The sequence below is a fragment of the Fringilla coelebs genome, assembly GCF_963513975.1.
Source record: "Fringilla coelebs genome assembly, chromosome: 2".
NCBI classification, from domain to species: Eukaryota; Metazoa; Chordata; class Aves; order Passeriformes; family Fringillidae; genus Fringilla; species Fringilla coelebs.
Window position 1 is genome coordinate 21,310,248 of NC_140029.1, and position 18,203 is coordinate 21,328,450.

Here is an 18,203-nt window from a genome sequence, read left to right on the forward strand (position 1 = left end):
GTGGCAGAGTGTCATTAAAGACCTGTGGGCTCTTACTCATCCAGCTATTCTAGACTAAGAATACTCAGCTAGGTATAAGAGATCCACTCAATGGATACAGCTGGGAACAACTGTCAGAGAAAGGCTGAACTAGCTGCTTTTACACAGCAAACTGACCTCAGGTGCCCCACAAATAGCTAGTCCTTTCTCCATGCATAGTGTGTGGGGTGCCTGTGAAAATCACTGACGCAGCTATGCCAAAGGTTATTTTATTACAGAATTGTTACAGCCGAAAAAAGGTTAGGGTTTATGTTGGTTTTTTCTTTCAGCTGGTAGACATTCTCACATCATAAGTTCTGGCAAGAGATTGAGTACTTCATGCTAAAAAAATTCCCTCAGCATAACTATTTACTTTTAATGATATTTTTCCATCTAAGTACTAGCGAGAATCTTGAAATACTAAGGATAAAGATATTTTGCAAACTGAAAATAATGAATCCTTCCCTGTGTACAGCCACAACCAATTAGTTCCCAGTTCTGTGTTAAGAACATCTTTTCAAGTATTTTTAATTTTAAGATCTTCAGGCCAAAAGAGCATGTGACTTCTCTTACGGCTCCCTACCCTAATTAGTAACTTAATTCCACATACAGAGAACTAAGTAGAATTGACAGACTACAGCTTCTCCTGCATTCTTGCAATTCTCTTTTTCACAAGATACCATTGATGTCAGGAGCTTTAGAAAAGGATAGAAGCCCATCTCTTTCAAGATGCATTCTAGCACCTTTCTCATGGAAACTTGGGAGGTCACTCATTTGTGCAGGTTCTTCCCATCTCCAGGAAAAGGCATACACCACTCTTTAGCAAACTTCACTGGAGATGTATGTAATCCATGAAGTCCTGGATCTTGCTCCCACAACTGTTTTGGCTTTTTTTCCATTGAAAAGTCATGGGAAAAGTCTGCAGCAGCCTCTCAGAGGGCTTCACTGCTTTCTCTTCCCAGCAGAGTGCCTTTTCCAGTGGGCAGTTGGATCAGACTCCTTTGGTGCTCCCTTGCCCTGCCTGGCAGGGCAGTGGAGAGAGGATGGGAATCCTTTGCAGCACTTAGGATGCTCATCTGGGACACAAGTAATGAGCACTTGAGCTCATTTGGCTCACTTCAAATCAAGTTAAGACACTTTGTCTAGAGGTGAGTGACAGCAACTCCTCTTAGCAACACTACGGGAAAAAGAGTAAGCCAGGGAGCATCTAAATCCCAGACATCATTTTAGGCATGAAATCTGATTTTACTTAAGCACCTTCTTTCATCCTTGGCCCAGCTCTAGGGTTAAATGAGAGACACTGAGCTAACATTTCTTTGTAGCAGAGATGCTGTCTTCCCTCCCTGCCTCGCTCCCTCAGCAGACTGGCCATCAGCTTCGGCTGCAACTTTGGCCCCTGGAACTGACCCAGGAATGTGGTGCTCAGCACTGGCACACCCTTGTCCTTTTGCCAATCATATCAGGAATCACCTAAAGTTGTGTTAAGGAATCAACATAACTTGGACTCACTAAGCCTGAACACATGTTATGCAGTAGAAGGGAAAGTCAATCCAAATCCCCTTCTCATGACCAAATCACTGGTTCCATATAAAGAGATGTTCTGATCAAGCAGTGGACATCCTTACTGCAATATCAATGGAATATCAGGGATCTTTGCCCAGTTTCTTCAGAGAAAAAAAAACAAAAAAAAAAATTGAGACAACTGAAATAATGGACAAGGAGTTTCTCTTGTGCTATACAGAAGATGAAACTATCTAGTAAACTTCAATAAGACTTTGTAATTCAGATACATTAGCAAAAACAATTTTTAACAAATTGCAACTGCATTATAATTACATTACAATTACACTAATTGTATTGTAGTTAATGTGCCTGTACTATAATGTGCTTTTGTTTTCTTTTCTTTAACCCAAATAATCAGGTGAACAAATTACAATGAATTATTTGAGCTATAGGAAAGCTGCTCTTTTTGGCAAAGTCTAGCCCTGTTCATCATCTCAGCTAATTACAATTTGTCCTGTTCACTGCAGAAGGTGATCTTTGGAATTCTCCAATAAGCAGCATGAAAAATTTTGCAGAAAGTAATTTTGCAAATAGAGCAACATTTTAAAGCCTTGGAAGGCAGGAGAGGGTGTTATCGCAGTGTGGGATAAAATCACCTTCATAAAATCACCTTCACTAATGAAGATGCAGATCCAAGTCTTTGTTCTACTCTAGTTAGAGCAAGTACCTGAATTTACATTTCCTTATTCATTCAAAGATAGTTTAAATAAATATTCTTACTGGGATTTTTTAGGTTATTTAAGATTACTGTGAAAGGTCTTCAATATTGGACCAATGCAAATTGAGGTCCATATTAATGAAAAAAATCATTGCATCAAAATGGTTCTATTTTGTAAAAAGGTAGCTTTTCCAGAATAAAAAAAATCCCAAAAAACAAATCCCAAACCAAACAAATCAACCAACCAGTATGATTGCTGCATCAGTGTTACCACACTGAAGACCAACATATTTTATTATTCTCCAACATAATTTATTTATTATTCTCCTCTCCTCTCCTCTCCTCTCCTCTCCTCTCCTCTCCTCTCCTCTCCTCTCCTCTCCTCTCCTCTCCTCTCCTCTCCTCTCCTCTCCTCTCCTCTCCTCTCCTCTCCTCTCCTCTCCTCTCCTCTCCTCTCCTCTCCTCTCCTCTCCTCTCCTCTCCTCTCCTCTCCTCTCCTCTCCTCTCCTCTCCTCTCCTCTCCTCTCCTCTCCTCTCCTCTCCTCTCCCTTGTTCTGTTCTAGCTGTTTTCCTTTTATATGATTTAATCCTATATAATCTCTCCTCAGATTATCTTCTCTTGCCTTAACTTTTAAATTCATTGTAATGCTGTTTGTTTCTTTTTTTGTCTAACTTATTAAAATGAGGCAATTAATATCAGTCTAAAAGAAAGAATTCATTTGTCAGCTCCTAGCAGTTGCCAAGCAACAGAGTACAATATCACCAGTCAGTTGATGGTTGGTTTAATTACCATCTAAATTACTATTGTTTAGGTTTTAATTCTCTCCTGTAACATGGTCTCAAAGTGAAGCCCACTGGGCTAGAGGTTTCAGGTCCCCACACAGCAATGATAGCAAGCACCAGGATTGCTAATTGCTCCACAGAATGCAAACACGTGTCTATCATCTAATAAAAATAATCTGTGCCACATGACCTTATAAAGGATGCAAACTGTCATTCCCACAATTGCTTTTCCAAAGGTATCTGGACACCTGAGCTGACAAGCCTGTGTCCATTAAAATGTATGTCTGGTTAAAGAAACAGTTAATTCATTTTATTCTTGAAGATAATATTTGAAGACATAATAAGAGCAAGTTGAAGACAAGAAATCTAAGGGGGGAAAAGGAGTCTCTCCTAGGGTGATGTTATGATGCTTGTATCCCCATTCATGTATTCTGTTTATGCTGGATATTATATTCTGTGCCTTCAAGACTGGCTCTGAAGAGTGAATGGTGTGTTTTGGTTTTGTTATCAGCCGCTCCCCCACGGCTGGCAGGACACAGAGACGGGGCAGTGCATAGTGCTGCTTTTGCTTTTTGCTTGGCTTTGTGCTTTGCTCTTGCTCTTGCTTCTGCTTTGCTTCTGCTTTTTGCTTCTGCTCATTAGTTAGTTTAGCTAAGCAGTCCGAATTTTTCCCTGGACTGTTTTTCCTTTCCCTTTTTTGGAACCACTCAAACCTGCTCCAGACTGGGACCTGGGAATCACCAAGAGTTTGCACCTTGTGGCTGCAGCAGCTGCCCCAGTGCCGGAGGGACTGATAACAGAGTGACCACCCCCAAGAGAGACTTTCTGAATTTGTCATCTTTTTCAGAGCAGTGAAAGAGTTTTGTCATCTGGTATTGTTCATTTTGTTTACTGGGGGTGCTGTGCCTGTTAAATAAACAGGTTCTTTCCACTTCTCTCTAAGGAATCCTTCCTGAACCGGCTGGGGGGAGGGACTGTGTGGGTTTGCTTTCTGAAGGGGCCCCCTTTTGGAGTTTTTCTCCCAAATTTGCCCTAAACCAGGACAGAGTCCAAGCTGTTAAATCTGAGAGCTTCCTCTAACTATGGCACTTCAATAAATATCATTGACAGACTTTGACTTATGAACACTAAAATAAAACCACTCTGGTCTTTATATTTTTAAATGTGATGGTTTAGATTAATAATTTTGTCGGTGTTTTTGAGACTTTTGACTTCCCAAAACTGATTTCATCTGAGTGTATCAATTAGTACACAGATTCCAATACATAATAAGGCCCACATTCTGCCCATATTCTATGCAAAAATATTATAATTTGTATCAGGGCAGTGTTGGTGGGAACTGACTGTTTTGCTACCAAGTAGCATAATTCTTAACATCTTTTAGCAGAAAATCCACTCAACTGTCTAGACAGTGCCAAAGTAAAGATTCTACAGCAAGAGATAAACGATGATATTGAAGCATGCCACAGGCTACTCGGGAACTCCTACAGCACATGGGCAGGGAAGAGAGCAGATATTGGTAAGGTGAACTTGAAGAGATTTTTGTCCCTTTCATCCTTGGCCAACAGTAATCTTATGATGTTATATTTACAGATGAATGAGGAAGAGCGAGCTCTGATCATTGCTGGAGGAAGCTGGAGCAGCTGCAGGATGCATCGCATTGGGTTACATCAATATGTGAGGAGAGGATAAGGATGCCATTCAACCAAAGTCACTAAGCAAGATGGTAATCCTCAGTGTGTGCATAAAGAAGGCACCTGGAACAGTGACAAAATGTATCAGATGTGATTGAAACAGATAACAGGACTGAAGGGTTTTGAAAGGATCTCTAGTCCCACCTTTGCTCAAAAGAAAGGTCAATTAGAGAAGGAGGCTTATTCCTGAAGTTAAGATGTCAAGGTCTCATCACAAATAGCCTAGCAATCTAGGCAGCATTTTGTAACTCAGTATTAATCTTTGTCAGTGCAGGAGTAGCTCAGATCAGCTTAAGACAAAAACATGCTTCATTTTTCACATGACAGATTTGCAGGGATTCAACTCTGCAGTTTGGGACTATTTGGTAAATGTCTTCAATCAATATATTACATATATTATATTGATTGAAGACATTCTAATTGAAAAGTCATGAAGGTTTCAGATAAATTTCATTTGCCTCCTGACATGTTGGGGTTTTTAAATTTGATGGTGTAAAAGTACACTTGATGTTTAAACATCTAAAGCAGTTTTCTTCTGATCAATTAACAGAGGAACATAATATAGGTTAAGATGATATGTTGGACAGAGAGCTTAGTGTAATACTTACAAGAATATCTTGTGAGACAGTCTTGTCTGTTTCATAGTAAAGTGAATTAAGGGCCCAATTTAGTCCTCACATTGGTGAATAGCAGCAGATTTGAGAGAAACCCATTCAGGCCTTGTTTGCATGATTTCTGGTTATATTTCAAGTGTCAGATCATTAGAAACTTGAAATCATAACTGAAGTTAGCTGAATCACTTGATCCTTAACAGTTTCAATGAAAAGTGTTGAATGAGACCAAAAAAGGGTTTTTAGGGATCTAAAACCCTAAAATTTCCCACTGAGGAACTCAGGTCAAAGAAAGTGACTTTTGTCTAGATGTATTAAGAAATATTGTTAGGTCCTAAAGCAATGTGTTACTATTTTATAGAATAGTAACTTTTTTCCTTTTATGCACGTGCAATTTTGTCTGCACATTATTTCTGATTAAAATAATTGATTAAAAGTCAAGTTCAGAAACTGAAAAATTTGAGGAAAGAGACAAAACAATGTTCTCAAAGCAAAAAGGTGAGGACTTCCTGAACAAACTCTCTTCCCTTCTTATTGTTAATCTGTGTGTACTTCCACTTCTAACCATCATCTGATTTGAATATTTTTTCCCTATTTAAAGGGACCTCTATACAAATTTTGCCCAATATTGGTAGAGCTAAAATCATTGCTTTCATTTACTTGCCCAGTAAATTCCTATCACTCAGATCTAAGGTTGGGAATAGGACAGTGCTCTTCTGTATTTTAACTTTCATGTCTCTTTGAAGAAAAGGTAATAATTAGATATCACATAGGCTTAGGAGAAGCTCAGTATCTCTAGTTACAGTGAGAATTTTGTCCAATGGAGAAAACAAAAATTAAAGCATATTGTAATGGAAGAAAATTGATTGGTAATACTAACTCTAGAAGGAAAAAACAAGCAGACTATTGCTTCACATTTGCTGCAAGTGAACTGAAATTCCATCTCATTGAAGAGCTTGGCTACATTTTAAATAGAAACAGAAGACAGATTTAGCATTTACCAAGACAGGGAGGGTTATTCCTTTCCAGAGGAATGTTTTTCTTTTATCTGATACAGGATACCCAGTCACAGTATTGAAATGTGAACAATCTGGGGCTCGAGAGACTTTTTTTTGTTTAACCCTTATGAGGTTGTGTGATCCTGATACACTCTAGTACTTTACATAGGCATTAAGAAAGTAACAATACTTTCAGTTTCATATACTTTTAGTTTTATATACTTTGAGTTTTAAATATTTTACTGAACAAAAATATCATCAAATACTGAGTGGTTTATATGAACTGATTTCTTTTGCTAAAAATATAAAAGTACTTGCCTCCTCTTCCCATTTTGTACCGCAGTCTCCCAGCTGTGTTGTAAAACCTTCTCCAACCATTGCCCAACTATTTTCATTCCAATGACACAGATCTTCACCACTTGTTTGCCCCTTGAACCTTAGGATCAGTAATTTGCACTGTGCTCTCTGACTATCAGCCATCTCTCTGCCAACTGAGCATGATTCTTTCCTGAACAGCCCTTCTTGGGCACCCTTAATTTGCTTCCTACGCCCCTTAATTTACCTTTCCTAATTACTATTCCAGTGTACTTTTGGAGCATCCCTCAAACCAGACAGTCATGATCTGGGCAATGAGACCCTCAGAAATTTTGAGGAGAGTGTAAATTAGAGGTAGTGTTGGAGACAGCAGGCAGGGCTATCCTCTGTGGGGAACCTTGGCAGACTGAGAGGAAGCAGGTGAAGTTCAGCACAGGCAAATGCAAGTCCTGCCAGGCTGGGGACAGCCAGCTCCTGCACCAGCACAGGTTGGGAACTGCCTGAGGAAAACTGATGCACAAAGCTGATCATGAGTCAGCCCTAGAGCCTGGTAGGAAAAAAGGTATGAAGGTGGTCACAGATTGGAAAGAGATGCACAGTGAAGCTGTAAAATCTTAATTCTTGGAGGTAGTCAAAATCCAACCGTGCAAGAACTTGAGCAACCTGCTGTAAACTGGGCAGCTGGGCCCACTTTGAGCAGGGGGTTGAGTGGATTACGTCAAGGTTCCTTCCAAATTATTTTGTTCCATTATTCTATAGCTGTCCTGTTACGGTGGTAAAATTTACACAGCCATCCACTTCAGGGTTTTATATATTAAAATGATAAGTATATTGTCTGCAACGTAGAACTATTTCAAATTGAAACATTATAGCATCACTACTCTATAGATATAAAAATAAGAAAAAAATTTTTTTCCTCCTTCTTCCTTATTACTACCCCTCATATTCTTATCTAGGCTACAGTGCTCAGAATCAATGTCAAATATGATATTGAATCTTATTTGTGGAGTGAAGAACAAACTGAAGTGAGAAGGGACAAAGATGACTGCCTTCTGCTGGCTCCTCAGTGCCCTTGCTTGGACCATGCAGTGCTCACACAAGCCATCTGCTCCTTCATCAGGCACTGGTCTGCACTGAGCACTTGGGCTGCCTTGGGGTGAAAATGGCTGCATACAAGCAAAACAGGACACATGCTGTATCACCTGTACGTACCACCAGTCTGCCACTGTCATAGACTCTCAATTGCTCACAAACTTAAGGACAGAAATGGTAAAGAAGGGATAAATTCACCTATTTAGAGTATACAGGATTGTTACAAAGAAATGTGGTAAGAATTTTTTGTGGTTTCACCCCAGCCAGCAAACAAGACCCACAGAGCCACTTGCTCCCTCCCCCACCGCTAGGATCAGGGAGAGAGTGGAAAGCATGAAAGCTAGAAAACTTGTGGGCTGAGAAAAAGATGGTTTCATATGGGGAGCAAAAGGCTGTCACTTCTAATGTTGTCCCTTTCCTTCTTCCCCCCCCACCACTTAATAAATATACCGAGCATGGTGTCATAGGGTCCAGAATATCCCTCCCTTCAGCTGGGGTCACCTGTCCCGGCTGTGTCCCCTCCTGATTCCCCATGCATGCCCAGTTTCCTTGCCGGTGTGGCAGTAGGAAAACCAGCAAAGGCCTTGGCTCTGTGTAAGCGCCGCTCAGCAATAACAAAAACATCTCTATCTTATCAACTCTGTGTTCAGTACACACCCAAAACACAGCCCCACACTGGCTGAGGTAAAGAAAATTAATTCGATCCCAGGCAAAAATAGCAGATAGAGTCACCGCAGGGATGGTGAAGTCACAACACGGGAGTCAGAGAGGTTTGTTGCTACGCAAGTTTATAGCCATAAAGCATAATATGGCATCGTCAACGGTGCTGAAGGAGAACAAAAGAGAGGTTTTTGTGACTGGAAAGAATAACGCCAGGACACTAAACTGAACAGAATTTGAAGCCCGAGCGTGAATTCCTTTCGCAGCTGCGCTCCCGCGCACCGGGCAGAGCGCGGGGGCAGCGCCGGCAGCGGCAGAGCCGGGGGCGCAGCGCCACCTGCAGCCCCCGAACCCGGCAGCGCATCCGGGCTCGGCGGGGTTTTCTGTACTTTTGATTATTTTTCTTTTTTTCCCTTTTTTTCCCCTTTTTTTTCCCTTTTTTCCCCTTTTTTTTCTTCTTTTTTCTTTTTTTTTTTGTTCCTTTGCTTGCAATGAATCTTGTCCTTTTACTCAAAAGAGAGCCTTATCTAGATACAGTTATCTTTCAGCTGAAACTGCGCTAAAATTTGTGATAATGCACAGAAAGCTACAGCCTGATTAATTTTCAATCTATGAGTAAATTATCAAACTTTTTAAATGGTAAGCAGTCTGTTACAGCAAATGTACGTAATCAGTTTCACTGGGAAAGGTATGATTAAATGATTGTATTTTGTAAATAATGTTAGCGGAAGTCTGGTTATTTGACCCTGTAAATGAAAGTGTTCCTCTAATGTAGCAGTTCTGCGAGCCGTGTACTTCAGAGAAGGTAAACAGGAAAGATTAAATCCCTCTTTTTCAGTGACTCAGCTTTATTGAGCCTAGCAGTTACAGTCAGAGTAGCCTTCAAAGTGTTTTATTGCTCTAAGCATACACTAAGCTAGATCCTGGTTTTCCAGTTAACTACACTGGGATCATTAATGCATATCTAATCTGGACATGAATTATTCAGGTCCCATTACTTTGGGCATTATTCAAAACCTTTAGCAAGTCAGGTAAGTAGTGAGAGAAGATAAATTTATTTGCCAGACTGTAAATATACCTCATTTTCAAGAGTTTAATTACATTGTTAGGGAGATGGAGTATTTGCTGATGACTTACATTATAAAAACATTATAAAAATATGTGAGGACATATCTTCACTGGAATCACATTTTAGGTCAACCCTGACAATGACTGGTACTTAAGACTCTTTCAGAGTTTGACTGTTCTATGAAACTTGTTCCACAAGTAAACCCCTCAAGAAACTCCTTTCCTTCTTCAATTGTTTTAAGCAAAGGTGCAAAACTTGAATTACTGAAGAGTGAATAAGGTTTGGGCACTGACCTTCAGAAAGATTCTGGCTGTCCTGCACCAAAAGCAAGCTCAGGGATCAGCAGAAGAGAGGTCAGGACATCTCTGGGCTGGAGGTGAGCTGGGCTTTTGGTATGAATTCACACTCTGAAGACTCAGATCCATAGGGCACGACATTCAGCCATAGTGTGGTGGAAATGTCTCACCATGAGGAGCCAAAAGGAACTGCCTGCTCACAGGAGACTGCTCTGGGCAGCAGCTGTCCACACAATGAGTTTATGGAGGAATTTTTAAGGAAGCAAGGAGTTTGTGAGTTTTTTTTGCATCATAGCTGCTGCAGTCCAATAAAAGTTTTAGCCACTTAAGCAAGCTCTAACTTAAATGTTTTATCTCAACACTTCTAGCTATTTCTCTTTACATGTTCTTAAATGCTTTGGAAAATTACTCTTCCCCGGTACGCTGCCACCAGCACTGTGTATGATGCAAAACAAAAATACATTTTTATAGGAATCTTGCACTGTGCTTGTAACTGGTGTATCTGGGATGTTTTATTGGGAGCCTGTTAACAGCAGAGACATGGTTGTAGATAAGCTGCAAAAATTTAAATGTATTATTTCATTTGTTTCAGTAGTAATAGCTAATTGGAAAGTGTCAGCTCAATAAAACTGAGTTTTTCACAGCTTAATTCATATAAGTAGAGATGATCTTGGCAATGCTGTTTGTAAATTACTTTCATTCTAGGCAGGGAAGGGCAAAAATATCCAAACATTTCTTTACACAAGAACCTTTTCTCATTACTGGGCACTAACAATGTTTAGTCCTACGGTATCTGCTACAAGAGAGTAGCTTTCCATGTAGTGCATTACCAGGCACCACAAAAATTACCTATTACTGTAAATAGTTGTTTATTCTCCACTATGCATTGATGACATTTATTTATTCAACATTATTGTAGGGATCACATTTTAATGCCATAGTCCAGTAGCAGTCACAGGAGAAAAGCTGGTAAAGAACACTTAGGTTCTTAAGAACTGAAGTGAGATTCATCTCACCTAATTTCAGCCTTTTTCTTTTGCTTACCTAGATTTTATTTATTGACTGTAAAGGAAAATAAACACCTCTGGAGAGAAAGTAATTAGAGACAACCAGGGCAGAAAAATCAATCCAATCCTGGTTTTTAGATATTAGAGAAGTTTTGCCTAACACTGAAGTCTCCTATTTGGGACCTGGTTTGCCTTGGTGTTCCTGATAATTATTTGCTAGCGTGGCTTTCCTGGGGGTTGTACTTCTTGCTTTCAACAATGTACTTCTTGCTTGATCAACAATGATCTACTCCACATCTTTTGCCAAAGGAAAATAAGAAAAAAAGTTCAGTCTTTCTAGTGGATATATCCAGGCTTTTTATCTTTCATTACTGGCAAGACACATGTCAGTTCAGAGATGGTTCTATTATAGCTTACACAAGTAATGTCTAATTCATTTTGCTGTTACATTACTCTCTAGTAAAAAAAAATGAAAAACCAACCAAAACCATCCACCAATAAATGTAATTAGTACTTGTCTGGCAGCCCTAAGGTAAGTTAAAACAAAATTGCCATTTTCATTATGACTGTCTTTTGGCAATGTAATAGGAACTTATTACTATGGTTAATATATTAGCTAGGCAAGGATGTATATGAAAAATGTCAAAGGTCATGAATAATTCTTTCCAGGTCCCATTTACTCTAGGAGCCTCTGTCAACAGCATATCTCTGCTGTAAGATGCTGGCTCATTTTCTGTGCCTATAAAGAGCAAGAATGATATCAAGACTTTCACTGGCTTCCATGCCTGGCCCACACTTTAAAGCACACCTGAGCACAGAGCCATCCCAGCAGCGGCTGCCAGAGACAGAGACACGCTCCTCCTTGCAGGCTCCCTTCTGAAAGCAGGGCTGGAGAGCCTCAGTCTTTTGGGAACTTTGGAATTGTAGGTCAAAGTTTCCTCACAAGGTCTTTATGATACGGTGTACATTTTATCCTAGGAAAGAACAAGGAGAAAACAGAGAAGTTCATGCATTGTCTTGAAGATGCTGCCCAGATAATTTTGATGACAAGTAGATTTATTACAGTTCTCCCTTGCCACACTGAAGTGGATGATTTCCATCTGGCCACTCCAAGAGTTCCAGAAATGGAGTAAAGAGTCCCAAAAGGTCTGAAAGGTCAGTAAAATTTTACACTTCTTTAAGAAAACTGCAGATCATTTCTCAATTGGTTGAGATGTGCCACAAAAAAAAACACCTACAGGCTCTGGTTGTGTGCTGTTAAATGGTTTCAAACTGTATTTCTTGATATTTTTTTGGCTAATAAGAAAATACACCTAAGAATAAAATGCACATATGGAACATTTATTTGTCATACCATCCCTGACAAGTGAATTTCCCTTTAGACTATAAATACAGAACAGCTGTGAAAACCTAGACAACTTATTATAAGCAAGTATATGCTGAATGAGAAACTGAAAAACAGTTATTTTGGAAATTGAGTCTTAAGGCTCTAAATAACCTCATAGAAATTTTAATGATTTTTTTAATGCTAATCATGTTTTTCTAAAAAGGAGGAATATAGGGGTTTTTATATTTTTTGGTAATATTGGTATCTTCAAACAAATGTATTCATCAGACAGAAATGACAAGCAGCAGTAGTATATGTTATTATCTTATACTGACATAAGTTCAAATGTGAGATCAGATCCTTTCTAAACACTTAAAGTAGACTTATAAGCAGCATGGAAATTGTAACACAGCTTTCATGGGTTTGGCCATGTCAAGACACTTTAGCTTTAAAAACAATGGATGAAACCTGCTGTGTGTAAAACAGCATTAATGAAGATACTTGTCCTAAAGTTTATTTGACTGTCTGACTGTTTTTCTTATGCAAACATAGTGGAAGAAATACAGCAAACATTTGATAACCAAGCATGCTCTATTAAACAAGTGCAATTCAGCACATTCTATTAAACAAGTTGCTTGGAAGCAAGATTTTAGAAGTTTTCTTTTCAAAATAGAACTTCCATGTAAAAAATTAGATGGAAGCTTTATGCAGTCATGTCAACGGAGAGGGATATACTTCAGGAAGAGAAATCAACATAATTCCTCAGACACACTCTACAGAATAATTTAACACAACTGGTGGTCTTTGCTTAAGGAAAGCCAAACACTGGAGCAGCAGGGATTCTGCAGGTCAGAAACAGCGTGGGAAAACCTGCTGGGACTATGGATGGCATCCTCATTTCAATGAATGGCAATTATAAGCATTCTCTCAAAGTCATCAGTAAACACATCAAACCTTTCAGATGAGTTTTCACTTTAGTCAATTAGCAGCAAAGATGAGAGATAAATGGTTTACTTTAAGTAAATCAAAAAATGGTTTCTATTGCTAGTGTTCCAGGATATAAAACAGCACTTGGATACTTAAGACAGAAAATGTTTTCAAACCTTAGTTATAATAATCTGCAGCAATAGATCATATTCTTATAGGAATAGAATTAACTTAAAACATCACCAAAAATAATTTTAAAAGGGCTTCAAAGTTGTATTATACTGTCAAATTGTATAAAATGTCAAGTTAACGTTTCATGTCCCTAAGTCTGAAAATTTATTTTAATTAGACACATTTAAAACTAGTAATTATGGAACTTCTTCTGATTAACATGAATTAAAGCAAGCCAGAGTTTAAGTTAATTGCATTAAATACCCAAATAATAACTTTTGTTATAAACAGAAATATTTCAGAAACTGATAGAAAAGCACTGAATAGTCTGCAATAAAAAATTGAATGTGCTCATTCTTCACATACTTTTTCATCTTTCCTTTCAACATCCTGACAGAAGAGGCTTTCCTCTTTTCTCTTGTCTGCTCCTACACACTTTAAAAGCATGTCATCACAAGGCAATTGCTGATCATGAAAAGAAAACAGGAAAATAAAGGAAGATATTCCACTCCTGTTTCACTACAATAGCTAATGTCTTACCTTGCATCTTTATTCAGCAGAAATCTACCAATTCTCTCCTGATTTGGTGCTTGAACCCAGGAAGATAGGTCTTTATCCTATTTTAATTAATTTATATTATTATTTTTAGTAAGTCCAAGCTAGGTTTTATATGTCATAATTACATTGAAACATAGTACCACATTATATCTGTCCAGTAATAAGATTTAATAGACAAATCCCTTCTTTTTGACTGCACTTTTTTCCAATTCTATGTTTAGTCTGAATTTCTAAAATAACATATATAGTTGACTCAAACTATCCCACAGAGCTGCCTCTATTCTTGCCAGAATTTGACATTTATAGGTTTATGTAAGGTCATCTCTCTCCACAGGCTAAGAATTACAGCAATGTCAATTTTTCTGCTTAACAAAGCCAGTTCTCAAAAGGTCAAGTGACTACAGGATCCAATTGCTTGGAAATTATTTCCAAAAAAACTGAGAGAGCAAAGAGAAGAGGATGTTTAACAGCACTTCTCATTTATCCTGAAATTTAAAATTCTGGAGTTATCTGTTGAGAATGATGTCAATGGTTTCAGGAAAGACAGACTGGTCAAAGAAGGGAGCTGACACTGAGGTCAAGGGAAAACACCCCTACATGGGCTAAGGGACCCAGGGTCACCACCAAGCTGGCTTCAGTGACAGCAGTCGTGGGTATGTTGATGGAGGACAGTGCTGTGTGCCTAGAAAGGAAAGGAAAGTGCTGTGTGCCTAGAAAGGAAAGGACAGTGCTGTGTGCCTAGAAAGGAAAGGGATTTGCCCCATTTCTGGGATTTGCAATGCATCACCCACAGGAGACTGTGTGAAGTTCTGACACAACTTCATTTTTGTTCTCCTGATGCAAGGACTAATTTTTATGGCATTTGTTTTTCCAGTACAACAACCCAGTGCCCTCCCCAGTGTCCCCAGTCCCCTCCCCTCTGCATAGCAGTACGGTGCAATCTTTGGAGTTTTGCACTACAGTTGGTTTGCATCTTTGAATGAATTGAAATGCAATTCACCTTCACCTAAACACCCCACCTCCCCCCTCAATCACTAAATAAACCAACCAGAACCCAACAAAATCCCCCCAAAATAATACTCTTAGCTTCTTTCAGTTGGATTTATGCCACCAGGAACACCTTTCTCCTTCTGATTTAAGATTAAGTTAAAAATACTCCATAGCCAACCTAAGATCTTTCAACAACAAATTGTCACTTCCTCTTTTTAATAGCAAAATTGTGTTGTTGGGTTTCTTTTTTGTGGCTGGCACAAAACTATGGTACCTTTCAGTTTTAGTCTATATAAGATAAATATACATATGTGGAGTTCATTATGCTGTAGAAGATCTTGATTTGTACATGAGCTGCACTTGCAAATCCACTTCTTCCTACTCTGTTCTCCTTGAGTATTGCTGTTACCTAGCACAGAAACACATAAAATACTGCTCTGCTCTACTGTTCTCTGCCATAATCTTACTTGCAAGCTCTTTTTCCCTCCATTAAAATCAATGAAAAAACACACCACCACCCCAAAACCCCCTGTGCCAGATTTGAATATGGCAAAAGCCCCAGTAGACATGGATGTAGAGTGATTTTTTCTGCATTTTATCTTGTTTTCTGAATGTTGACACTCACAGCATTTCCCAACACTGACTTATGTTCAAAGAAAATCTTCCCCTTCCACTTAAACAAAGCAGCAAACTGATACTGATATTATCAGTAAATAATCAGATATTATTTACTGATAATATCAGATTATCAGTAAATATTGGATATTCTCGATAAATATTTTAGTCACCCCATATATTGTATATGAAATTGACAGCATCTACTTATAGCAGGAAAAAAATATTTCAAACTTCTACACTTAACTCCAATCTATTTGCTGGAGGTTTTAATGATGAAACATTTTAAGTAGAAAGTGACTGGAAGCCAAAAAAAATTAGATCCAAATCCACCAAAACACCACGTAAAACTCTACTACAAAAAAGTGAAGCTTCACTGACAACTATATTTAGGGTTACTCCTGCTTTAATGGTACTGTACACCACAAATTATAATGTAGCACTAAGTCAGAGGCTTATTAAAATCCTATATCAGATTCACATACCCTACAAAATAATAAAATCAGGCCATTTGACAGGTTGTATTTTTCACAGTATATAGAAATGTTGTAATTAATACCTTAGTCCAAATTTCTTAGCATAAGTATCCAATTCTATTATCTGGACCGCTGCAACAAACAAAAATATTTTTAAAACCCACCTCAGCTCACCCAGTGAACCCCAGAGATACCTGGGTATAGTGTTCACACCTAACCATTCATTAATGTAGGTATGAAAATCAATATTAATTCTTCTGTTTATCTGCTAATCTGCACTTATTCATACCAGAGAGTGTCTTTGAAGTTCCCAGTCAGGAGAGCAACAGTCCCTGTCCCTGCATCTCAGTAGAGTTGTCCTATGCAGCTGTGGGGTACCCCTTGTCCACAGGGAAGCTGAAGGATGTGTGCTTTCCTCATGGGGCAGTTTTGAGGACTAAAGCAAGGAATGAGGAGAAAAATCAAGTTTAATAAAAGTTAGGTAGTCTTTTACAGTCTGTTTCCTGGCTTTGCTGAGAGTCCCCCGTGTAAATCACACAGCAGTGCCAGAATGGAATGCTGATGTCATTTTATATCAAAGACAGCTGTGTTTGCTCCTCAGGTCTTTTGAAGGTGGGTCTGAGTTACACCTAAAATAACCTGTAAGTGTCATTTGCCTCAAATGAGAAAACTCAAGATATTTAATGTTCAGAAACAATATTCTAATTTCTCTCACAAAATGGTGTCTCTGGACTCCTGGCCTTCAAGCATATACTGGGTTGCCATCTCAAAGAACTTGTTTTCATTCTGGGTGGCATTTTTGGCCTTTTTTCTATTTTGTTTCAAGGCATTTCTTTTCAGCAGTAACTCTGTTTAACAGGGTAAAATTAATGAAGTGGAAAGTACAGCTGGTCTAAAATGCATATGGTCATTGGCCTACTTGGTAAAGTGGATAAACTTTTTTAGAGAAGGGAAAATGGAACACAATAAAACCCAAACTAACCTTTCTGTACCTTCTGTGTGCAGTGTTTCTCTCCGTGTACCTTTCTGAATAGGTAAAATGCTGATTCTTGTTTGCATGCTTCTCTGTGTATTAGAAGGGCTAACTCAGGTGTTTTTGTTTTTTTTTTTTTTTGTCTGCATGATAGAGAAATAATGACAGAGAAATAATAGGAATGGATGCTTCAACTAATGCAAGATCCTGAAGGAGACACTGTGGCTGCTTGTTTCATGACAGGACATAGTCAGTGACTTTTATAGATTGACTCACAGCTGAGTTTCAGCTGTGTAAAATGGTTGAACTGAGGATCAACTCTATAAGCTCCCTATAACCTCCCTTTGAAATTTCTCAGTTATTTAAAAGAGAGAAATAGCAGAGAATTTTCAAGGCATCTGAAATGAAATAGTTTCTGTTTTCAACACCTATAAGAAGAATAATCTTCATGATTAGAAAGCCATGGGTTAGAAAAACTGAAATAGAATCAGGGGTTACTGTCCAGGTTGTCAGTATGCTGTTAACATTCCGAGGGCTGATAATGGAATTTAGTTACTCATGTGCTGCTGTAAATGGAAGCAATAAAACAATGATTTTTTTAGTAGAGGACAATATAAAATTTTTCTTCCTTATCAGGGAGTTGTGTAGAGTAATTATTGTTTGAAATGGGCAAGGAAATTCATGGCAACAACAAACCGTCTATATACTTTCAAGGCACATGATGAAAAAATACTTGATGGATAAACTAACGGAAAACATGCAAGTGGCATTGGTGTTGAATTTCTAAACATTCACTTGGAATAAGCATTGCCTACATTTTAAATATATTAAAATATAAAGTATGTAATATAAAGGTATTCAAACTCTTTTAACCCATATAATTTAATTTTCATTATTAAAATCGCTTGTGGGATGGTGACCAATAAGCAAGAGAAAAGGGATTCCCTAGGGAGACAACAGTTAAGAAATGTACAGTCTTTTAGGCTTAGGATGAAAAGCAGTGAGGTTAAATATCAACATTTAACAGAAACAAAGACGAAATTTCAACCAAAAAATAATTATTCTGGCACAATTTTTTTGAAAATACAGAAAATACTAAACTATAATTGACAGCAGTATTCGACTTGCTACAGAAGCTGACTCTGAGTGTATCCAGAGGACTCCAAAGATTCTGGTTCTAATAAAATAAGAAAGACTCATTTAAAGTTGTTTCCCAAAAAAATTCTCTATATACTTTCCAACACAACATGTGTCAGTTGAGACCTGAGGGCTTTCGAGAGAAGATGTCTTGGAGTCTAAATGTTCATTCAGAAAATCTTCATAAACACAGAAGTTCCTAACATAGAACTACATAAAACTTAATTTCACCTTTGGGATTATGCTTCCCTTAAGGTCACTGTTA